Genomic DNA, 25,216 nt, shown 5'->3' on the forward strand with positions numbered 1-25,216 from the left:
AGCAGATGCTGAAATTCTGGTTTTGATCACTATTTCTTGGTTAGAACACTGGAGAAATCCATCAACAATGGTCTTATCCAGGAAGCATCCTAATTGCTCTCTGTGCTAAGAATTTCTAAGCAGTTTTCTTTCCAAATGATTTTTTTGTCTAAATGGCTAGATTTCTACAAAACAGTTTGCTTTTAATGAATCAGCATATTCCTACAGAAATACGTGGTGTTGGAAAATTTTCCGACCAGCTCTACTATCTTTGAAAATTTGGCCCTATGGGCCACACATTTTTCCAGGCTCATCCTTCTTATTTCTTAAAGAGACAGCTGTAAAAATAAAATTTTGTAATGGATATTTTGACAAAGCAGTAAAATATAAGCTCCTGTGATGTGGTCTTCTGGGAATTATGAATTCACACTGCTCAGTCCACCAACATCCTCCTCTTTGGGACTGGACCAAGCATGAATGGATGGCATCAAAAGTGTGAAAAAAGTTCCTGGGGTTTTACTTTTTACACAAAGTGAGGCAACTCAGCATTCCTGTTTAATTCTAATGCCTAGAATATTAAGCATTCCCTATGGATCTGAGGGCAGTTATTGGCTTGACTGTCAGTGAAGCAAGAGCACAGTATGTTTTTTCTCGCATCTCTTTAAAAGCTACAGCTTTTTTTGAAGGTCTCTCTTTTTCAAAGGCTGTTAGTTATGCAAAACAGACGATTAGTGTTGGTGCTATGAAAAAATGCCAATTAAGAGGAAGTGTGTAGATTACAAATCAGTGTCAGCTAATTAAGTTATGATGTGCTCTTACCATTAGTGGAGCCAGAAAAGGGCGGGGGAGGAGGGAAAGAAAAAAATAAGAAAATTATTGAAACGTTCTCTGAGATGGAGAGTACATTACACCATCTCTACTTTGAGAATTAGGAGGAAGAAATTAATAGTTACCTTGTTAAAGTACATTATGGTAAGTCTGTTATTAGGTTCTTCCAGGGTATAATTAATCACTTGCAGTTGCATATGTTATAGACATAACGGTACAGTAGTAGCATTTCATTAAAAACTAGTTCAATAATAATGGGTCAATCAAACTGTCAATGTCTCTAAAAGAGATTCAGAAGCTAAACACACATTGCTTAGTCATTGGCTTGTTGCATCAATAAACTGAATTGAAATGATGCTAGCCTAGTAACTTAGTATTGCTGCCTTTTCCGAAAGCTTCTCATTTTGAGAACAGATGCTGATCCAAGACCTTGAATTGGAGGGGGAGGAGGCTGAGTGGATTGCAGTGGCAGCGTAATATACTCAATCTTCAAAGAGGGGTGGAGAGGCGTACAAATTGCACCTTCAGCAGTATTCTGGCGGAGGCTTGATGCAGCACTAATGTTAGCTCACCAGGGAAGCTGTAACAGTTGCCTTTCTGACTAGCAGTTGTGCTGAGGTGTCTGCAAGGAGAAAAGGAGGATGGTTAGAAATTGCAAAATCAGAATAGAAAAAAAGCTACATTCCTCCTCCATAGCAAAGGAGTCTTTGTTTACTGAACAGTGTGCTTTTGGAACCACAAATGTGGGACACTGGAAACTAAATGTGATGGGTTTGTATTCATTCATTTGGCTACATGAGCAGCTAGATGTCAGTGTTGTTATTTAGATTACAGCTGTACCAAGACACCTTTAAGTCACTGGTTCAAACACAGCTCAGGCTGGTAGTGTCCAAAAGTTATTGCTGTCTTAGCTGTTTACTGGCTTGTGCAAACTAGATTGCTGGTCTCAGTTAAATTCCTATTGACGAGGAGTCTAATTATCATAAAAAACACCAACACCGCACCAGTTGGCATTAATTGGTGATCTTTTTGGCGCTGCTGCTGGGGCTATAACGTCTGCACTATTCTACCAACCTAGAACCAAATCCCACCTGCAGAAAAGAGAGCGAGAAGGGTAGTCAACAAGATGATCGTATGAAGATACTGTGTTTGTTACTAATTCCTACTGATCCATTAGGCAGTGAGATAAATCCAGTGGACAAATTCTGGCCTGATTTACTCCATGTGCAGTCCCAAAATCCTGCCCGAGGTGTAAATGAGGGCAGAATTTAGCCAAATGTCTGGCTTTGAGGACTGCCTGCACTGCACTACAGTTCCTTATTCCCCTCTGTTCACAGTTTTAATAGAAGACTATTATGGACTGTCCTTAATTTCAAGCCCAAGAAATGCATTTCAATTTGGATTTGTTTTCAGAGTTTAGCACTGCTTCAACACTCAATCTTTTGAAGTGGGACTATTCCCTAATTAAAGGACAAAAATACCCAGGTTCCAGAAGAGGCTTAAAATATCTTTGAGGCTTGGAGAGGAAGGAAAGGGATTAAAAGATAGCAGTGACTTTGGATGAAATAAGTAATAAATGAAAGGTCTTTTTCTTGTTCCTGAAAGGAATTTGCAGCCAGTCTTGCATCCTTTACTCACAAATTATTGGTACTCACACAAGCAGTCCCACTGACCGTAGGATAGGGCCCTTCAGCTGTCCTGGCAGTGCTTGGAATGAAGTAGCGAATGAATGAATAGGGAGCATGTCTTGTGTAGCCTGATCCTATTATTTTAATTTCGTGTTAAAGTTTAAGTAAATTTTCTGTAATCGGTCTTTCCTGATGTTGTCATGTGGGGCTATAACACTTAAAGTAAGAAAAATAGAATTTTAGGGAGAAAAACTATAGATAGCTGATCTAGGGTTTATTTTGTCTTAAATATGATTTACTGCTCTATGAAGAGAATTAAGAATCCTGTTTTATACTGAAACATGCTATTAATGTGCAAATATAAAACCTCAGCAGTTTTTTTTATTGAAAGTTATAAATTCTCAGCTGCTCTTGGAATAAAAAAATTAATGAAGGCAACTTCCCCTCCCCCATCATTGTGCTTGGAGCATTGTCATATTTTGAAATTAGCAAAAGCAGAACCTTATTCTAGCAAGGATGGATCAGATTTATTCTTCAGTTTCACCAAGTCCAGCACAAAAGAAAAATCAATCATAAAGCTTAGATTCTGAGTGCTGATGCCAGAGATTGTTGTGAACCATATCAGCATCAGTCATGACTACAACAGAAAAACAGCTTTTGTATAGCTATAGGACTGAAAGTAACAAACTGAGGTTATTATAGTTAGGGAATTATGACAAGTTTTATTTTAACTTCAGTTTTAGTGTTGACTGAAAGTATTTGCATACTAAGAGGACATTAATGGACAGGTATTCAAAGCTAGGTATGTGTAATTGTAGACAAACATTTGTGCATAGCTAGCTTATGTGTGCAATTCCATAATACACCTCTACCCCGATATAACGCTGTCCTGGGGAGCCAAAAAATCTTACCGCATTATAGGTGAAACCACGTTATATCGCACTTGCTTTGATGCGCCGGAGTGTGCAGCACCACCCCCCTGGAGCACTGCTTTACCACATTATATCCGAATTCGTATTATATCAGGTTGCGTTATATTGGGGTAGAGGTGTATATGTGTGCAAATGATCTGGGAATGTAACTAGCCATGTGCATATGCAAGATACTTGATTTGCATGCACACATTAGGTATTTGCATGTTTAATGTCAAGAATGTGGGCCGGGGCAATGCTGGGGGAGCTTGCAGGGGCTATAACCACCCCAAAATTTGCCTTAGCCCCGCCCATAGCAGCTGCCATTCTCTGGCCTCCCAGCTCTGAAGGCAGAGTGGAGAGAGCGGCAGCTGCTGGCTGGGCGCTTAGCAGTACAGGAGTAAGCCCAGGCAGCGGAAAGGGCCAGGGTGTCTGAGAGCAGACCCCAGTCCATTTCCCCCCCCACTGGGGTGTGCTGCTCAGGGCAGGTGGAGGGTCAGGGGCTCCCCACAGTGGCCAGACTGACCGGCGCTGGCCTAGGCTCCTGGGCCCTGCCCCCACATGGTCGCTGTTCCCTGAACGCTGCAAGGGCTCTGCCAGCTGTGGAGCCTGATCTCCCCACCTGAGCTCTTTGGAAACTCTAAAGCTGGTCTCTCTCATCAACAGAAGTTGGGCTAACAAAAGATATCTCACCCACCTTGTCTTGAAAACATTGTAAATGCAGCCACTGTAATGTGTAGTCACCTCTGCATTCCTAAATTGAATCCCATTTTTACAGGTAGCCATTATTTTCAATTCAGTATCATTGTTATGTAAGACGTTTAGAAACCTTGTTCTTCTCAGGCCTCAATCCTCTACACTGTGTGACTCCTGCACCTCCTGTACCCCCACTGCCCATGTTACCACAGCTGCCCTACTACATTTAGCACACTAGCTCAGCCGGAACTACCATGATTATATCTACTTGAGCTGGGAATCATTCCCTCACCTCCAGGGATAGACATAGCCTAAAGGTGATGGGAAATGGAAAAGTCTTTGAGAACATGATTGGAGGAAGAAATTAAAGTGATTAATCTAAAATGTGACCATGGAGATGCTCCATCTCTAGGTAAATCTTTCTTTATTGTGGAAACAGTCTTAAAAAATCCTTTAGCTAGACATTCAGCTGTGAAAAGAAATGATAGTAACCTAATGAAACATCTATTTAATTTGTGACTTTCCCCTCTTCTATCACATACACATGCCACCACACAGTTTGATATGCTTTTCTGGATCTCTGTCTTCAGCAATCTGACCTTTCCAATTAAGGGCCAGATTGTGTTTTGCTCATGCAAGTGCAGGGCACAAGGAGGGCATGCTGCGAAAATCACGGCACGCTACGCCTGGTTGCTGCGTTCTGCCCCTGCCATACTCCCACTTCAACCACGGAGGCATTGTGCTTCACTGAGCAATCCCTTGTGTCTTGCTAAGCCACTCACTTTGTCCCCATGGGGATCATCTTCTGCACCCCACTGCTGCTGACAGCACCTTCTCCTATGTTGAACTAGGATCATTTAGCCCTGAAATATTTAGTTCCCTTTTCCCGGATTGCGCCACTGTTGTTACTAGTTGCAAATATTCATTAGTCTCATGACAGTAGAACTAAAGAAAACCATTTCAGTCCTACAAAATATCATGTACATCTCTCTCAGCATTGCAGAATTGTATAATTCATGCCACACACTTGATTTGGCCATGGCTTCAGCTTTTGTCCTACTGTGTTGCTCAGACTGAGCCAACTGCTGTCAATCAGCCATTTTAAAAACAAAGCTAACAAACAGGATCACTACAATGAAGATTAATGTTTTCAAGGAAGAGTCTTTTACAGTACTAGAAGGTATGAAACTGTTTCTCCTCGATTTTAGTCTTCTTTTGTTCACTTTGTCACCTGACTTTAATGTTCTCAGAGCTTTTTAATCCCAGAGAATCAATGTTGATTTCTTGAATGCTCTCTGCAGAAACTCTAATTATTATTGTAGGGACTGGATTGACTCTGAACTTTAAAAAATGGTTTTATATCCCATTAACACAGAACAAAATCACAAAACCCAACCCTTCTTAGAACTTTTGTATCAGGAAATGATCATTTCTCACAGTTGTTTCCCTTCTGTATTTAAAAACACCAAGAACAAAGAATGCATCCTAAAAATACTTTGTTTTGTGGTAGTCATAATTTTGATGACTTATTTACATATTTTGCTATGAATAATTTAAATTTTTAGTAAATTATTTTACAGTATCCAATTTGAGAAAATATCCAGAAATGTTCAAATCAGAAAGAGTGTTTGACATAAAAAAGACAACTTTTGGCATTATGATTAGCTTACAAAATCAAATATCTATTTTGATCTTATCAGTGACTCAATTTTATATCCAGTGAACTCAGTGCGAGTTGGATGAGTCTTTAACAGTTTATAGTGGCAAGGTGATATTTAAGTGACTAAAAGATGAACATTTGTAATAAAATTGTTTAATGGCTAGTATTTATGTGCAAACTGATGGAAAAGTGGTTTCTCACTTATCGAAATTACACTGAACTTCGCAGTTTAATGTCTCACTTGTCTATCTTTTGATTATTGAAATATGCATTCTATTCTTGTTAGAGATTTATGGATGAAACTTCCATTGACACTAATGAGAGTTATATGTATAAATTCTCAGGCATTCAGATAATACCCATAAAATGAAATGGTACTCATCTTTTGCATCTCATAGATATTACTCAATTTTTGTGTGTACAAATTTCTGTGAATTAATGCATGTAATGTTATACAAATACTATGATTAATTTCATCTTTACAATATAGGACACTATTGTATCGCTAAGGTTGGTGTTTTCTTTGAAACGAGTATTTCACCTAGTTGTGCTTAGCATGTTTGATTCTTTAACTCAGGGTACTTGTTAATTAATCTGGCCATTTTAGGAAGTGGAGACCTTTGTTCAGTGGCTAGGAGGCCACTCTCAATTCAACAAGAACAGCAATGTCAACATTTCAGCAACAGTACTGTGCCTCGCAAATCAGATAATTGCGATAAACAGGTATTTAAGAACAAAGTTAATCAATATTCATACCCAAAGAAGCATTTGAAAATGTGGAGTTTTACAGCTATCCCTGTTGCAATCGTGGCTGGAAATATGTCCCCAAATGTTCTACTTATGTGAAGGATGCAGTTGAAATTAAAACCAAAATTCACCACCTCAAACTGATGGAACGCACTGTGAAGAAAGAGTGTAGAGACAGATGGTGTAGTACTGTAGTAATAGTACTATAGAACTTCTCAAGGTTAAATTATGGTCAGAGTCAATTGGCTTCATATCTGAATGAAGGTCATCATATAAAAATCTGCTGATAAAAGTCATCCTTGCTACTTCTGTTTTAAAAAATCCCTGAAAATCCTCAATAAGGCTATTAGAACCAAAATCTCCATTATCTACCAAGATACTAAGAATATTTTCATTCAGATTATACTCTTACCCTGTTAAAGATAAGAAAGGACTATATGGTAGTGAAGCAGAAGTTTAGGACTTTAACAGTTTTTCATGCAGAGATGGTATGGATCTATATAGGTAAATGTAAAACTCTAACACTTCTTTTCTATTTTTTCACTCACTACTGAAAATATGTCCTTTGTCATGTATTCATTGGCTAATATAGAGCCATGCTGCTTCTAGGTTCTATAGCCATATAAATTAGAAGAAAACAAAGAAAGAAGAAGTGGGATCGCTAAACACTGAGGATGGAGTGGAGGATAAGGATAATTTAGGCAACAAATACCTCAGTCTTTAATGAAGCTAATGAGGAGCTTAGGGATAATGGTAGGATGACAAATGGGAATGAGGATATGGAGTTAGATATTACCACATCCAAGGTAGAAGCCAAACTCGAACAGCTTAATGGGACTAAATCGGGGGACCCAGATAATCTTCATCCAAGAATATTAAAGGAACTGGCACATGAAATTGCACGCCCATTAGCAAGAATTTTTAATAAATCTGTAAACTCAAGGGTTGTACTGTATGACTGGAGAATTGCTAACATACTTCCTATTTTTTTAAGAAAGGAAAAAAAAGTGATCCGGGTAACTACAGGCCTGTTATTTTGACATTTGTAGTATGCAGGGGCGGCTCTAGGCACCAGCAAAACAAGCTGGTGCCTAGGGCGGCATAATCTAGGGGGCGTCTCCTGCGGCCGGGGGGGGCGGGAGGTTGGGCCGGTGGACCTGCCGCAGTCATGCCTGCGGGAGGTCCACCGAGCCCCGGGACGACCGGACCTGCCGCAGGCATGACTGCGGAGGGGGCGCTCATCCCGCGGCTCGGCTGGACCTCCCGCAGGCATGACTGCGGCAGCTCAAGCGGAGCCGCCGGAGCCGCGAACCCTCCGCAGCCGCGGGGGGTCCAGCCCAGCCGCGCGGGACCAGCGGTCCCTCTGCAGTCATGCCCGCGGGAGGTGCGCTGCTCCCGCGGCTCCGGGGCGCCTCCCGCGCATGACTGCTTGGGGCGGCCAAACACGTAGAGCCGCCCCTGGTAGTATGCAAGGTCTTGGAAAATTTTTTGAAGGAGAAAATAGTTAAGAACATTGAGGTCAGTGGTAATTGGGACAAAATACAACATGGTTTTACAAAAGATAGATCGTGCCAAACCAACCTGATCTCCTTCTTTGAGAAGGTAACAGATTTTTAGACAAAGGAAATGCAGTGGATCTAATTTACCTCGATTTCAGTAAGGCATTTGATATGGCTCCAAATGGGGAATTAATTACCTAATTTGGAAAAGATGGGGATCAATATGAAAATTGAAAGGTGGATAAGGAACTGGTTAAAGGGGAGACTACAACGGGTCATACTGAAAGGTGAACTGTCAGGCTGGAAGGAGGTTACTAGTAGAGTTCCTCAGGGACTGGTTTTGGGACCAATCTTATGTAATCTTTTTATTACTGACCTTGGCACAAAAAGTGGGAATGTGCTAATAAAGTTTGCGGATAATACGAAGCTAGGAGGTATTGCCAATAAAGAGAGGGACTGGGATATCCTACAGGGGGAAGATCTAGATGACCTTGTAAACTGGAGTAATAGTAATTGGATGAAATTTAATAGTGAAAAGTGTAAGGTCATGCATTTAGGGATTAATAACAAGATTTTTTGTTATAAACTGGGGAAGCATCACTTGGAAGTAACAGAGGAGGAGAAGGACCTCGGAGTATTGATCACAGGATGACTATGAGCCGCCAATGTGGTACGGCTATGAAAAAAGCTAATGCGGTCTTGGGATGCATCAGGCGAGGTATTTCCAGTAGAGATAAAGAGGTGTTAGTACTGTTATACAAGGCACTGGTGAGACCTCATCTGGAATATTTTGTGCAGTTCTGGTCTCCCATGTTTAAGAAGGATGAATTCAAACTGGAACAGGTACACAGAAGAGCTACTAGGATGATCCGAGGAATGGAAAACCTGTCTTATGAAAGGAATCATAGAATATCAGGGTTGGAAGGGACCTCAGGAGGTCATCTAGTCCAACCCCCTGCTCAAAGCAGCACCAATTCCCAACTAAAACTCAGAGTTTGGCTTGTTTAGCCTAACCAAAAGAAGGCCGAGGGGAGATATGATTGCTCTCTATAAATATATCAGAGGGATAAATACCAGGGAGGGAGAGGAATTATTTAAGCTCAGTACCAATGTGGACACAAGAACAGATGGATATAAACTGGCCATCAGGAAGTTCAGGCTTAAAATTAGATGAAGATTTCTAACCATCAAAGGAGTGAAGTTCTGGAACAGCCTTCCAAGGGGAGCAGTGGAAGGAATGGTAAGATGGGATAGTCTAATTTTGGCAATTAATTGATCTTTGACTATTAGCGGTAAATATGCCCAATGACCTGTGATGGGACACTAGATAGGGTGGGATCTGAGTTACTACAGAGAATTCTTTCCTGGGTGCTGGCTGGTGAGTCTTGCTCACATGCTCAGGGTTTAGCTGATCGCCCTAGTTGGGGTCAGGAAGGAATTTTCCTCCAGGGCAGATTGGCAGAGGCTCTGGGGGTTATTCACCTTCCTCTGCAGCGTGGGGCACGGATCACTTGCTGGAGGATTCTCTGCACTTTGAAGTCTTTAAACCACACGTTGAGGACTTCAGTAGCTCAGACATAGGTCAGGGGTTTCTTCCAGGAGTGGGTGGGTGAGATTCTGTGGCCTGCGTTGTGCAGGAGGTCAGACTAGAAGATCATAATGGTCCTTTCTGAGCTTAAGATCTATGAATATTAGCCATATCTTCTTGTGGTTCCTTTTAACATAAATACTTGGTTTGCGGCAAATAAACATGATATGTGTTTAGATGGTATTTTGCTAGCCACTTTGTATATCTCTTAAAAGTGTATAACACACACACACATAAACATCAAATTGAATGTTTTTTAAAATATGCTGAAATTATTTCCAGATTTACTCTCCAGTTTTTATCCACCTGTGAATCTAGAATTGCCCCTGATGTTATCACACAATCTCAGCCATATTAAGGGACATTGGGAAGATGGGTTTTGAATTATTTCCATACATATTATACTGTTGCTATGGTGTGAATAGGCTTTGTATGCCCTTGCCTTATAAGCCAATTGTTAATCTGTTGCTTAGTTAATGCAGGGTATGACTGTTAATGATACAATTCTCATGCAATTGTTTAGAAAATCATCAAAAATTATATCAATAAAACCTTAAAATAATTCGTTTACTGCATTTGTTTTATTTGATAGGCCAGGTATTCTGTGTTTGTGTTTCAGAAGGAGAATGTATTATAGAAACTTTTTAGTCTTCATATAATTCTAAAGCACCATACTGCAGGCATGATCAGAAAGAAAGGTTCCTGCCCCCAGGAGCTTACAATCTCATAGTCTGATCCTGCAAGGGGCAGAAGTCGGTGGGAGCTGAGGACTTTCTACAGCTCACATAGTTGGGCAATAAGGGCATGCTCTCGTAAACTGCTTGCTCACTTGAGTAGTCCTTCCTTGCATGAGTAAGATATACTTGTGGATGTGGATGTTTGCAGGATTAGCCTTAAACTGACAAAGAATTCTTTTCCCCCACATGATGATTATGTTTAGACAAAATTCCTAGTTAGTTCATACAACACTTTATATTTTAAAGAACACTATTAGAAATCTCTTAATTATTGTTTCTAACAAGAACACTTGCATAATGCATATGGTCCTGCATACTCAAGCACTGTTTACTTGGTATAACGCCAATTGCAGCATTGAGCTTATTTTAGTAGTACAATGTGAAATCCAAATACGCGAGAAGATTTTGTTCTGGGGCAAAGATCATCATGTTTGATTTTTTTTTTTTAAAGTGAGTGAGTGTGTGTGTGTGTGTCAGAGAGAGAGAGGGAGAGAGAGAGCCATTGTTTATTTTACACAGTAGCCCCAAGCTAGACACTCATTTATTAAACCCTTCTTATATGCAAATTATTTAAATTAGAAAAAATACCATGGTAAAACATGAAAAGCTGCTTTAACCTAGTGTATTTATTATGGTGTTTTGTTGTTGTTGTTTAGTTCTCATTACTTCAATCCATTAACTAAATGACCGAGCAGATCCAGCGCCCAGCTTGTGTGCTAGGTGATGGATGCTGTGGTACTATAGCCATTATTCTGAAGAACACTGTCATTTTTAAAAATCAGAAACTCCAAACAAGTACTTGTGACTGAAAAATGATTGTTGTATATTAGGAGTGCAGAAAATGAATAAATAAATAAATACAAATGTAGGGCCACAGACTTCCAAATGAGGATTTTAAGCTAATGGACCTGCTGCCCAGCATGGTGCTAGAATTCCCCAGGACTTCAGCATCCACACAGAAAATATGAAGGATCTCTTGCCTTGGATGGAAAAATACAGATTTTGTACAAGTCCGTAAACTTGTCTGGATAAACGTTTACCAGAGCTTCATAGTAGGAGTGGACATTTCTGATGTAACACTCTCCTTGTCTGACAGACACATTATTTTAGGAGACGATCACGGCCTTCCCTCTACCCCACCAGCAGAATGAACCAAAAAACCCTAGTTAATCCTTGAAAACTCTTGAATCCGTGTAGCTCTCAGAATGGCTTAGAAAAGTAAACTACCAAAACCACAAGGTCAAGGAGCAGATGCATTGGTAGAGCAGAGTAATTGCCAGATATTCATAATCACGGACATCTTGGCCCCAGGTCAGTCCTCCTACCCCTCCCATCAACTCTTCCATCAAGCACAAGATGTCTATGCTTCAGCAATGAATCATGTCACATGAAGCATGTAGGAAGAAGACACGCTTGCTACCAATATGTTCACCAACAGCATAAGACTTCCTGTAAGACTGTGCTAAAGGAAGCAAAGCAATATTTTTCCCTTCTACCATCACAACTGCAAATTCATGTTTGGTAAAGTTGTGCCACATTGTGAACTGGCTAATCAACCAGAACTGCCTAATCCAAACATTGTACCCAAATGCTGCTCGTTACAAAGAGCTTTAATACTTTTTTGCAGAAAATATCAGCCCACTATGAGAACTTCATGAGGTGGTAGACTGTAAGCTGGACCATATAGCAGTAACCACCCTGGTAGAGTCTGGCTTCATCACACACAGTGGAGATGTGGAAACCCAAACTATCACCTTAAAATCAAATCTGTGCCTCTCCTGGCTACTGAAAGCCAACAAAAACCAACCTACCAGCTTTGCTAGGAAAAAAAAAAAAAAGGGAGGGGGCAATTATCTGCCTGGTACTCAAAAAGCCAACACTCAGTGCAGATGACTTATCTCAACTGTTCTGCAATCTCCAACTTCCTATAGCTAGGCAAAATCATAGAGAAAGTGTTGGCAGTCAGGCCTAGTGGTGAATCTAGAATTTGGCTTGCTGGTTAGATCTGGCTTCAGGGTGGGTGGATCCCAGGAAACTAGCCCAGGGTCAGTACTAGAAGAGTAGAAGCCAAACGCCAGAGGGGAGGGGAGTTAAACCAGACTCATAAGCCAGAGGCGGAGCCCAGGATTAGTAAAAGAAAGATGTCAACCAGAGTCATAAGCCAGAGACTGAGCAGCGGTTGAAGCCAGTCTGAAGCCAAAGGGGAACGGGGGCAGGAACAGGCTGGAGCAAGCATGGAGTTGGGGGGCAGGAAGTAGGCTGGAGCAGGGGCTGGAACAGGGGCAAATGCGGCTGTGGGCGTGGTATGCATTGAGCAGCCACTGAACTGCTCCGGGGGCCAGGCTTATAAACAGGGCTGCAGCCGTCTGAGAGTTCTAAGGCAGTGCAGCTGGGCTCAGTGGTTGCTTAGCAGCAAAGTTAGTCAGGGAGCAGGCCGGCAGCTGGTCCTACTGGTTTGTTGACGGAAAATAACGACAACCAAACTCCAACAACATGTGACTCCTTCCAGCATATCATATGCTTAACAATCAGGCTTCAGACCAAATACAGTCTAGAGACAGCCCTAGTAACACTAAAAGACTGGCCCTCTCATGACAGTGGATGAAGACTATATCTCAGTGCTCATACTACTCGGCAGTCTTTAGTGTACAGCCTTGCAAGGTGGGTTGGGGAGTGCCAGTCCCCGAAGTCAGTCTGCCTGAGGTATACACAGACAGGCAAAATGCTTCTCCAGTGATGGGAAGAGCATGCTCAGAAGTGTTTTCTTTATAGAGATGTACTCCTATGCTGACTGCACTCCACCAACCAGTGTGGAGCAGGGAAGGCAGGGCCAGGGCCCCACCTGCCTCCTCCATTGTGTTTAGTATCATTGGTGACGACAAGGATCAGGATCCCAGCTGCCCTCTGTGGGGGTGAGGTTGCCGGGAAGGGGTCTGTAGTGAGACTATGTAGTCCCATGATGAAGATAGTCCTTAATAAGATGTCAGCCTGTTAAAAGAGAAATAAAGAAATCTATTTTGAAATATTTCCAGTAACTGACTGTGCTAACAGAAAGCTGAAACTAATAATCATTAACAGAGAAGGAGGAGAAAAAAAGGTGGTTTGCGTTGAGGACCACCAGTTGTCTTTTTAACACCATCCATCAAAGAATAAGAAATATTTATAAGAACATAACATAAGAATGGCCATGCTGGGTCAGACCAGTGGTCCGTCTAGCCCAGCATCCTGTCTGTGAACAGTGGCCAATGCAACGTACTTCAGAGGGAATGAACAGAACAGGTAATCATCGATCTTATAAATAAGGAATAGTGGGTGCACAATGGCTTAGATCAAAGCATAACTCTCATTGAAATAATCAGAAACCTTGGATCCACATCAGTAGCCAGAGAACAGGCCTTATTATTTACCTGATAGAAAAGAATGATACTATGTACTATTTAGGCTGAAGAATGTTTTGAAAAACAGTGAACATTAATTTGCAGCTATTATTTCTAGCAGGTGAAAGAGACAAGCTTTCAAGTTTACACAGACATCATCTTCAGGTCTGGGAAAAGTACTCAGAATATCACAGCTAAATAAAAGGTGGAACAGATTGTTAAGCAAAAAGAGTTAACAAATGTTGCAAGAGATCATTAAAATTCAGCCCAAATTCTCTCTGCAGCTACATGTATATAACTTCTTCCCGGGGGCCAGATTCTGCCCTGACACTCATCCAACCTCATTGAAGCCAAAATCTACCTTGTACTGTACAGTCAATATTATTTCTAAACACAAAGGAGCATATTCTACCCAATATCCATTGAAATAAATGGACCATATTCTACTTTCAGTTACATCTAGGGCAGAATTTGTTCCATTCTGTTTAGAAAAAGTATGGCATTGCTGTATAGGCTAATGTGGTTTCTCCTGCAGCTGTGCACATGAAAAGAGAGAGGGCCTTTTCTTCCTTGTATATTATGCGGAAGGGAGGACTGCCAAAGAACCAGATTTTACACTCCTTGAGTGTGTCTGGAGGTAAAGCAGGCTAACATGGCCTCCTGTGTACATTGCCTTCTTTATACACACTAAAATCATCAGATAATCTGTATGCCTTGCTATATTTCTGTTTTACAAGAAAGAGACATCTGGTTCACCAGGCTGTGCCTGGCAACAGAATTCTTTCTCAATATTCTTGGAAAACAACCTGGCACTGTGTAGTTTGTGATCAAATCTCCTACTGCCACTGCCTGTATCTGTATCTCGGGATATCTACACATGATATAGTGGTGTAACTCCCCTGCTCATGTACACCTACTTGTGGTAACTCAATGAAAGCTAGTGTGAGTATGAATAGTAGTGTAGCCAGAGTAGCACAGGCAGGCAGCAGAGGCATGGCTGACCTAAGCATGTACCCCACATTTTCACATGGGTTTGTACTCAGTACAGCTCAGCCATGGTTCCACTGCCACTGTCCATGCTACTGCCGCTACACAACTATTTCTGCTTATGCTAGTTCTCATTGAGCTACTCGATGAGTATGTGTATGTGTACATGGGCAGGGGAATCACACCCCTAGCTCATTGTGTAGATGTAGCCTAGATCTCTCCTGACTGTCAGCTCCCAATGGGAATTTGGAGTTGAATAATGCCAGAGGCCAACTATGACTCCTCCTTCCCATTCAATCCTGGTTCATTCCTCTACTTAGTCCCTCATTCTTTGGAAATGGTTGGAATGCTCCAAAAACAAACACACACTCTCTTCTTGGAGAGATCCCCTTTTGGATTTCAGATCTGACCCTGAAACAAAACTGTAGGGTGGGGGTTAGAAGCTGGCATAGCTGGGAGGCTCAAATCCAACCTCCATCAATCTATCTTTTCACCTACATGTTTTGGGGAAGGAGAGAGGCTGGACTGGAATCCCCACAGCTGCCAGCCTCTCCGCTTCCTCTCTGCCATCCTACAGTTTAATTTGGGAGTCAGATCCAAATGCAGAAGGGGCCTGTTTTGTGGATCCAGTTTTGATGCAGCTCATGAGAGTGGACATCTCACACTGACTTCTGTTCTGAAGATATTGTAGCTGTTTTGGGATGAAATGCCACATGAACAGCTTGTGAGATTTTTATACTGTTGAACGAAACCCCCAACTCTAGCCTTGATACAGCCGTAAACCGACAAATAAAAGAGAATTGGTTCCTGACCTCCCAAATTCAGGAACTGACTCCCCTCTTACTTGCACCAGTTTAACTCTGTTTACTTCAATTGGATTATTCCCAAATGACACCAGTGTAAATATGAGGAGAATCAGGCCCCCAGGCTCTAAAACTAATCTAGTTCCAGACTGGGACACTGCCTTCACAGCCCGTCAATTGTGTGACAAGCACATCTTTATCCTTTTCTTTTTACTTCTACCAGATCCTCCTCTCCTTCCTGCTTCCCCCATTCAGAAAGTCTCTTCTGGGCAATGGCAGCCTTGCTAAAGCAACAATGAGGGATATCTCTCATTCTTCCTAATACAGTGACTCCTCGCTTAACATTGTAATGTTCCTGAAAAATGCGACTTTAAGTGAAATCCAATTGCCCCATAAGAATTAATGTAAATAGGGGGGGGAATGGGGGGGGTTAGGTTCCAGGGAAATTTTTTTCACCAGACAAAAACTATATATTATATAAATATACACACAGTATACATTTTAAACAAACAATTTAATAGTGTTCCCAGCTATGATGATTGTGAAGCTTGGTTGAGGTGGTGAAGTTAGAGGGTGGAAGAGGGAGGGATATTTCCTTGCTGCTAAATGATGAACTAGCACTCGGCTGAGCCCTCAAGGGTTAACACATTGTTGTTAATGTAGCCTCTCATCAAGGCACCACAAACAGGAGGGAGGGGACACCACAGAGCACACAGAGACAGACACACACCTTGTGTGGGGGAGAGAGAGATGCACACTTCCCCTTTAAGTAAGCTGACCCACTCTTAAGTGCATTGTCTTTTTAAGTGGGTCAGGAAGTTGAGACAGCAGCTGCTGCCCCAAGCTCTCTCTGTCTCTCTCCATTCGTGTCCCCTCCCTGCTCTATATGGAGAAGAGGTAAGTGGGGTGCAGGAGTGGGGGGGAGGGGGACACCCTGACATTAGCCATCCCCCACTTTCCCCCCTGCACAGCAAGCTGGAGTCTCTGGGAGCAGCTCCAAGGCAGAGGGCAGGAGCAGCACATGGCAGTGTGGGGAGGGATAGCTGCAATTGCTATCCTGCTGGGCAGCTGCAGCACAGGGAACTTAGGGGAGCAGGGAGCTGATAGGGGGAGCTGATGGGGGGCTGCTGGACCACCCTGGTTCCAAGCCCCCACCAGCTAGCTGCAACAGGCTGCTCTTCCTGCAAGCAGTGGACAAAGCAGGCGGCTGCCAAACTACGTTAGAAGGGAGCATTGCATGACTTTAAACAAGCATGTTCCCTAATTGATCAGCAACGTAACAACGAAACAACATTAACCGGGACGACTTTAAGTAAGGAGTTCCTGTACCACACAATTGTGTGAGCTGACCCTGAATCCAGTTCTTGGGTTGTTCAAGCCTTGAGAACCTGGGGCAGACAAAGGATTGCAGGACCACATTTATGAATGCATATATCTGGAACTGGATGCACAACATGACCTGCTCTGTTCCATGCCAGCACAAAGCTGATTATAATGGCTATAAAAAGGCATCTCACGGTATACTGAAATGTTACGACTTCTTGTCACTCTTCACTTCCCCTGAATAAAGCTTTTAAAAATATGGCTGAGTGCAGAAGGCAATTTGTTTCTAATGTCATTGATAATCATTTGGTTTGCTATAGAGGACAGGTTTTATTAACCTTGAGACTAAATGTCCGTAACAGATACTTGCTTTAGATACTTTATTGCTGTTTCAGAAGTAATCAGCCTCCTGCTTTTGAAGGTATTTTCCTCTTGCCCATCCTTTCACAAGCATTGTAGTAATATAGAGCTTCAAATTAGGAAAGACCAAATTTATTTCCCCCATCTTTATCTGCTTAAGAGCAAAACAAAATATGTACAACAGGGGGTACTCTGAAGAAAAGATTACCTTTCAACAGCCTGCTGAGGTTTGGGTTGCCGATCCTGTGGGTCTCTGGCCATTGGCATTAATGTACAGAAAGTCTTACTGTGTAAGTGTAAGATAATGAAGTTCAGATTTTTTGTGTCAAGCTTGTTAAGCTCAGATATGTTATGCACATTTCATGGTGGGTAGCTTTGTCACAACTTTCACTGTCTGAAAATGAATGATAAAAATCAATCTGCAGGATAATGTTTGCCAGTGTTATTTTGTTCCATAGCCCTAAGCACACCTTTTGTCTGTCTAGGATAATTGGCTTTCCATTGTTCCTAAAATGGCATTACCTATATCTCAGGTAGTTCTAAATCTTGTATTTTCCTTGTCTGGGAAACAGAAAATAGATTTTTCAAGAGAATTGTGTAATATATGGATGTGAACAGAAGATGCAAAATACCCACTGAGGGTTACAATAATAATTACAGGGCAAATACTCTTTTCTCCCTGTGGAGATGACAATTCCAGTTCCAGTAGAATTGTTCTGGTTCTTCTTTATAAGGGGAGTTTAGTATTTGAACCTTACCCCCTTGCACAGTACCGAAGTTGGGCTCAGTGCACCCAACGCAGGTCAGTACAATCATTGGAGCTGCTCTCTTACTTCTGTAGATTGGCCTGGCACTGCAGCAACTCCCATTCCCCTCTTTATCTTTGTGGGTGCCATGAAGATCTGGCCCAAAGTGTCTGTAGTAGAAGCAATAATAATAGTAATATCACTCACTGTCAGGTCAGCTGTCAGTAACTGTTCAAAGAAAAACTTCAGAACACTTTGCAAAAACAATTGCAGATGGACAAGAGGTTAGACACGGTGCTTTCCTATACAGAAATGTAATTAGATTTCAAGTGTCCTGATGCTGCTTTTCACAAAGAATTGAGGCACCCATATTTAGGTGTAGTTTATAACCCTGTTCCCCCCCGCCCCCCCTCCACCACCACCGCATTGGAGTTATTATTAGACCTCTGTTTGGATCACTAAATTGTTTTCAGCTTAATTTAAGAATCCCTTCTCTCCACCTATGCTTGGCTGTATTTGTCCCAGATACTGGGAATAGTATAATAATACTACTGAGATTTTTTTTTAGTGCTTTACAAATACTAATTAATTCCATCAGCCTCCCGTAAGTTCTCTAGTATTCTGTGGTTTCAAACACCTCCTTAGCTGCCCAAGGAATTTTTTTTATTTTTTTACATTTCTGAAGAGCTATAGCAAGTGCTCACTGCAGTTTCTTCTTTATTTTATTTGTTGCAGTTATTTCATTTTATTGCATATACTTGGCTCCCGCCATACACGTTTTCAAATATCAGTATGACTTAGGGGAGCAAAGCAACTCAACCAAGTTCTGTTATGACGACCACACAGAGCTCCCCTTTTCATACCACAGATATTTTATTTGCTGCCCTCCCCTTTAATGACACCGGTTGTTGCACTGCATCCCAGTGTTTTAATTGTAAAAATTCCAAGGAAATGTCATTTTCTGCCTTCTGTGTAATTGTTTTGTTGGTTAGCTCTGCTGAATTAGCCTATGAAATATCTCATTGTACTATCTTAGAGCTGGTTATATAATTCTCAGGATGCTACAAAAATTGCTTCCTCAGATTAAAAAAATATAGGGTGAAACCTTGGCCCTGTTGAAGCCAATGGAAGTTTTGACTTCAGTGTGGCCAGGATGTCACATATATATTTTTGGCAAAGTTAATGCATCAATTTTAACTGACATACAGAATTAGTTAATAGTGACTCTATACATTTGTTGAAAATTACATGGCACTTAGGGATTTTCCATTAGCACTGAACAGGATTAATGGTTAGCAACTACTCATGGAAATCCATAGCAGATGTGTTGAGCCATAATAATTTATCAGTTACAAGCAAATAAGATGACTCTCCATTTCACAACTTTTAGAGTTTCAAGTTCTGATGGCTTTAATCTGTTTTAAAAAAATATCTTTTTAATACTTTTCATCTGCTGTCTTTAATTTGCGTCTTGTAGAGATGATAATTGATAGTTATCTGCAAAAAATGATATGGGCTACTTGAAAAAATACTAGATTTTTTTATATCAGATGTCCTTATTTGTCTAAATATTTGTCTAAAATATTTTTGAGGAATGGTAGCTCAGAAAATCAGTGCTACTCAGAGTTGCTTATCAACGAAATCATTAATACACAATTATTTCTGTATGATTTTAAGCTCTAGAAAATACAGTGTAAAGATCAAATATATTGAGACTGTTTCAAAAGCTAAAATTTAAAATAGCAAAACCCTTTTATTTTGTTTTATATTAAAATCTTAATGGAGATGACAGCCACAACTGCTTTTCTCACAAGTGAGACCTGACCTATTGTTGTGAAAGATATGATGAGCATAGGCATATCTTGAGACTATTGTATACTCTCTGAATGTTATCTGTATTTCTGTTAGCCAGGGAGCGTAGGCTGGTTAGTTGGGAAGGAGAACTGAGCTCTGTCCAGGAACTAAAATCAGTGGGTGGGGGAGGGGATGGTGTAATTCTGCAGACCATGGGACAGGTAAAGAACTCCAGAGAAATACCTGTCAGGATCTTGAACCACAATCCACAGGGCTATTTGGAGCCAGTACATTCCAACCTGTCACCCAGTGACCTGTTAACACGTGACAGAATTAGAAGCTCAACTCCAACAGAGGACTCTGGTCCTGGGATCTGATTGGTGGAATTCTAGGGTTCCTGATTGCTTCCCTGCTTCTATTTAAACCAAGCACAGGAAATGGAAGTTGTCCATGCAACTGGTTTCTTATTAGCTGTTATCAGCCTTCTGCCTAATTAAGCCATTGAGACCGTCTCTCCCAAATTTAAGTCCACTCCTGGGGGACTAGCTAGTATCTTAGTGACCAGAGTGCTGAGTTGACTCTAGGCTCCTAGCACTCTGTCACATAGCCCTACATTGTTAATGCTCTTTAGAGGTATTTCACTTCATAAATTTACAACATCAAAAAAAAAAGTTTGGTTGGAAACAAGGGCTCTTTTAGTTGATCCACTTTTATTATGAGCGTTTATGCTCATATCCCTTGTGGGGTTACTGGCAACTCTAATAAGTTCTCAATATCATGCAACCAAATCAACAATTGTTTATTAATCCATCATAATCCCATCAAATCCATTGCAGAATATATTTCTTTTATCTCATGCACCTGTTCACTTTTGAAGTTGGCACCCAGAACTGTAAGTGTTGATCCTCAAGTGAGAAGAACTTGGTATTAATTACTGTTGAAAGTACTGAGACCTGAACAAGTTGTCAATAATGCAACTAACTGTTCACTAGACCTGGTTGGAAAATTTCCTTTCTGTGGGAAATTCCAACATTTCAAAATTTGTATTGTGAATCAGAATGAAAGTCAAAATTTCTCACAGACTGGTGAAACATTTTGATTTGGAAGCATCTGAACATTTTGGTAAGGGAAACATATTTTGTTTTGATAATGTCAAAATATGACAATATATAATAAATATATATGTGCATAATATAATACAAATAATGTTTAATATAATATAAAGTTTAAACAAAATGAATCAAAGCAATAAAGCCAAAACAAAACCTTTTTACTTTATTGAAACAAAATATTTCAACATTATTAAAACAAAATGAGAAATGATTCATTTAAATGTTTTTTGTTGAAAAATTTATCAGAACTGGCATGTTCCCACAAATCTTTTTGATTTAGATGAAAGTGCATTTCCAGATGGAAAACTGTTCCACTGAAAATTTTTCAAATGGCTCTATTGTCAACATAATATAAATAAAATGCTATATATTACATCTCATTCAGAAAAGTACTTTATATTCCAAAGCAGTATGTGCTAATCTTACTGCAGGAATACTGAATTGATAAGTACATTTAGATAAATTACCTGCTAGCCATGGTATTTAGCTTTCTTTGTTTTCAAAATATTAATGAGGTGTGGTGAGTAATAATGAGGAAACTCAGCTTTCCTTCAATGTTATTGATGTTGGATCATATAAAATGTTACCAAAACTTAAAAAAAAAAAAGTCAGTTCCAAAATATATATAATGTCAAGAGTATATTATCAAGAGTAACAAAAACATGTGTTAGGAGATTTCTGTCCAAATCCTGGTCACATTTACAAGTAAACAAATTATGCTAAATGGACTTGCACATAGGTTGAGAAGATGAAACATTTTCCTTCCCACTTCAGCCCTGCTGCAGAGGTAGAGTGCAGAGCATCAGTTCAGCTGCTGCTATTCCCTGGACTAGTGGATTATTCCACTTGCTGCAAACCTTCCTTGTACCTGGACAGAAAGGTTTGATCAGTGGATATACCTAGTCACATGCTAGCCATTCTTCCAGCCTGGCCCCAAAAGACTACCTTTGAGCCACTGTAGAATGCTGTTAATTATCATTTTGGGGAATTCTATGGCCTGTGTAGACAGGAGTTCAGACTAGAATATCACAATGGTCCCTCCTGGTCTTGGAATCTGTGAATTCATGGGTGCAGAATCCCCCTGGATGGTCTTTCCATCATGATTTTGCTGCTTTTTATACATCCAACTCTCCTTCTCACTTCTTAATTTTTCTTAAATCACTCCACTTTACACCTGCCATCTTTTAAAGAACTCTCATCTCTGCTGCCTCCAGCCTTCTCCATTTAATGCGGCTCCTTCCAGACAATAAAGTAATACTTTTAGAACAGTGATTTGATACATTTTCACTTTAGTACCACACATAATGTTCTATCAGCCCACAATTCTGTCCGTTTCTGCACGGCACTTGTGGCTAAGCCAAATCTCCTTTTGACCTCATCCTTGATGGAAGCAATGATTAAACTTCCTAGATATACAGAAGATTTTATTCATTCTACAATTTCCAACTGCTGCATTTCAACACTTTGGTATATATCATACCATATCTATTTTAAGATTTCTTGTGCCACTTATTTCTGTGTATGTAAAGTTGTCCCAGTTAAATGAAATTTGTATGTTGAGGTCCCTAGTGGACTTCCAGGACTTTTCATCCCCTCTTCCCAGGCAGAAAAGGAGGCTGACCTTAGAAAACTATGTTTGATTTTTAAAGTCGTCATCATACCGGTTATGGTGGAGTATTTTCCTAGTGCCCAAGAGCCTGCTCTTGCTCCCAGTGAAGCCATTGGGAACTTTTCAATTTAGTCAACCTGTGGAATTCACTGCAAGAGGGGCTGTATTAATTTAGATGGACTAAATGGGCTGAATGTGTTAATATAACTTAGTTACTGGTCAACATCAAACAGTGTTAGACAAGGTTTGGGGTTTGGTGTGCAGAGACCTTAACTTGCTTAGTCTTACAGCAAACCCACCATAATTTTTTTAACCTTTTATTAAAGATACAGGAAAGAAGGAAAAATGGTTAAAGTATTTGAAATGTAAAGAATTATATTGACTTTCATTTTAACAACAATATTTGTTCTTTCTCCCTTTAGCTAGAGAGAGTTTTAGAAGGAAAAAATCCCCTTGTTTGACAGTCTTTTAGATGGTAGTAAATATTCTTCCTTTGGGTAGAGAAGCAGTTTGTTGAGATGAACTGGAGCTCCTGTTGCTGCTTCCATTTCATTTCAAGTGATGGTTGGGATTTAGCAGGAGCTGGTAGGAATGATTGTTATTTGGATCCCTCTCTTTTTAGCTTGGTCTGCTCAGGACACTTTTTAGGAAGAGGGTGATGAAGGCCTGGGGTTCCAGGGAACGCTGTGGATGGCAGCCGTGGAGATGAAGCTTGCTCCAGTAGCTTTCATTTGCTTTTCCTTTTCCCAAAAATCTTTTTCTTGAAGGACTTTAAAAGGGAGTGATGGGTAGAATGGGCTTCATTTTTGATACACCGATTTGGGTATACTGATTTTTGAACTTTACATTTTTTGTTTAATAAGCATGATTTTAACAGTTTTTGAGTTATATTAGTGGGACTTTTAGACTAATTTAGATATTTTGTTTTTCTGTACTTTTTTGTTAACATTTGTTACTATAGGTTACTTTGACATTTTATGAGCTTCTACATACTTTTTGCAGTAGAGCTTATACATAGAGTAAATTTGTTGACATAATTATTACAACATAATTCCTTTCTTTTATGGACCAATTCCACCTAAGATTGGACATTTGTTTGTAAAACTACTTTACTAACAAAAAACTTTATTTTAGTTTAAGCATTTAGAAAAAGGAAAAGAAAAAGGTACTTGATTATATTTTAAGGTTTGTAAATTTTTTATTCCAAAATTTCATTTACAGATTTTACTTGATTAAATATTACAGAAATTAGTCACACTTTTTTGATGTTAACAAAGCTTAAGAACTTGCAACTTATTTGTACTTACAACTTACAACTTTATTTGTAGCTGAAACAAAACTTAAAACTGCTGCTGTTATGTTTGTAAGATGTTTAAGAACAAATTGGCTTTTATTACTTTTTTTGGCTGTATGGTTAGAATGGGTAAAAATGATAAAAGTTTCCCCACATCTTGTGAACTTTTACATACTTTTTACAGTTGAGCTCATTATTAAGGTAAATTTGTCATCCCACTTATTACTGCAGATTCAAATATTGGATTTTAAACAGGGTTGGATAATTGTATGTTCACTCATCAAGCAAAGAACAATATGAAAACTTAACCTCTTGCCCTGGGATGTAAGATTATCGTCTGGGATGTAAGAGGTCACAAAGGTATTTCCTCTCCAGGTAAGGCATTGTACAATTGGCTAGGGTAGCAGCTGTGCAAGTTTCTCCACATTGCCCTGCTAGCATGCTTCAAACCTGAAAGGAAGGGACCACTTCTAGATATCCACTTCGGATGTCTTGCATCCGAAGAAGTGGGTATTCACCCACGAAAGCTCATGCTGCAAAACGTCTGTTAGTCTATAAGGTGCCACAGGATTCTTTGCTGCTTGCACTTCTAGATAGTTCACTTTATGGTAAATGTCCTAGAAATTGTGCTGATTAGTATCTATTGTGGCAATTGTTTTGTGTGTTGAGGATGCCTGCCAAATAGAAAATAGACTAGTGCAAAGAACTTTTTTTAAAAAACTGTGTTTTATAGGGATACATCTATAATACACAGGGGGAGGTCTGCAGAGTTTTGATGTGGTATTATTGTACACAGGTAAGAATACAGGTACCTGATGCCGTTGTTATGCACTAGTATTTGCACAGGTTTTTACATCATCATTCTAGATGGAGAGGTCTGCAAATAGTCTATATTGTGTTTAAACAGATGGGGAAGCAAGGAGATTGGGTTAAAGGGTAAAATTCCAGAACAATTTTATGTTGTTATTTTAGACAAAAGAGAAACTATTATCAAATATAGTTTAATAAAATTAAAATAATGTGTTTACTTATTCAAGCTAAAATAATATAAATACATAAATCTAAATCAAGACTAAGTTATTACTTGTCAGGTGTTGAAATGCAGGTGACATTACTGGAGGAATGTTGCATTACAGCTGTACATTTGAAATACACACTAATTGTGGGGTAGCTTTTAAGTGCACAAGGTCTGGCCAAAGAGAAATGTATTGACATGGAAACAGATACTGCTAAAGTCTTTGCATTTTGCTTGATACTCTGCATGTTCATGGAAGTCCCATGTACTCAAAACCATACAGATTAATTATCTTTAATTTCATGCTGAATATTTCATACACTTCTACCTGCAACTTAATTTACAAAGTGCAGTGGTAACTAGTTCACGGTTTATAAAGCAGTGAAGAGTTACCATTTTATTTAGATGAGAAACAAAAAAATGCCAAGAAAATAGGTTCCTATTCTGGTAGTTTTAAAAATAGCTGATCTTACAGAATTACATCTCATTAATCAAGAAGCAGTGCTATTCATGAATAACTTTA

General features: G+C 40.0%; 1 protein-coding gene across 3 annotated transcripts in view; it reads left to right on the forward strand.

Annotated features, from left to right (window-relative positions):
- SMYD3 (SET and MYND domain containing 3) overlaps nt 1-25,216 on the forward strand; it is a 631,978-nt gene that overhangs the window by 357,196 nt on the left and 249,566 nt on the right. The gene's annotated exons all lie outside the window — the stretch shown is intronic.

Source organism: Mauremys reevesii, linkage group 3, assembly GCF_016161935.1.
Source record: "Mauremys reevesii isolate NIE-2019 linkage group 3, ASM1616193v1, whole genome shotgun sequence".
In the NCBI taxonomy this organism is placed as follows: Eukaryota; Metazoa; Chordata; order Testudines; family Geoemydidae; genus Mauremys; species Mauremys reevesii.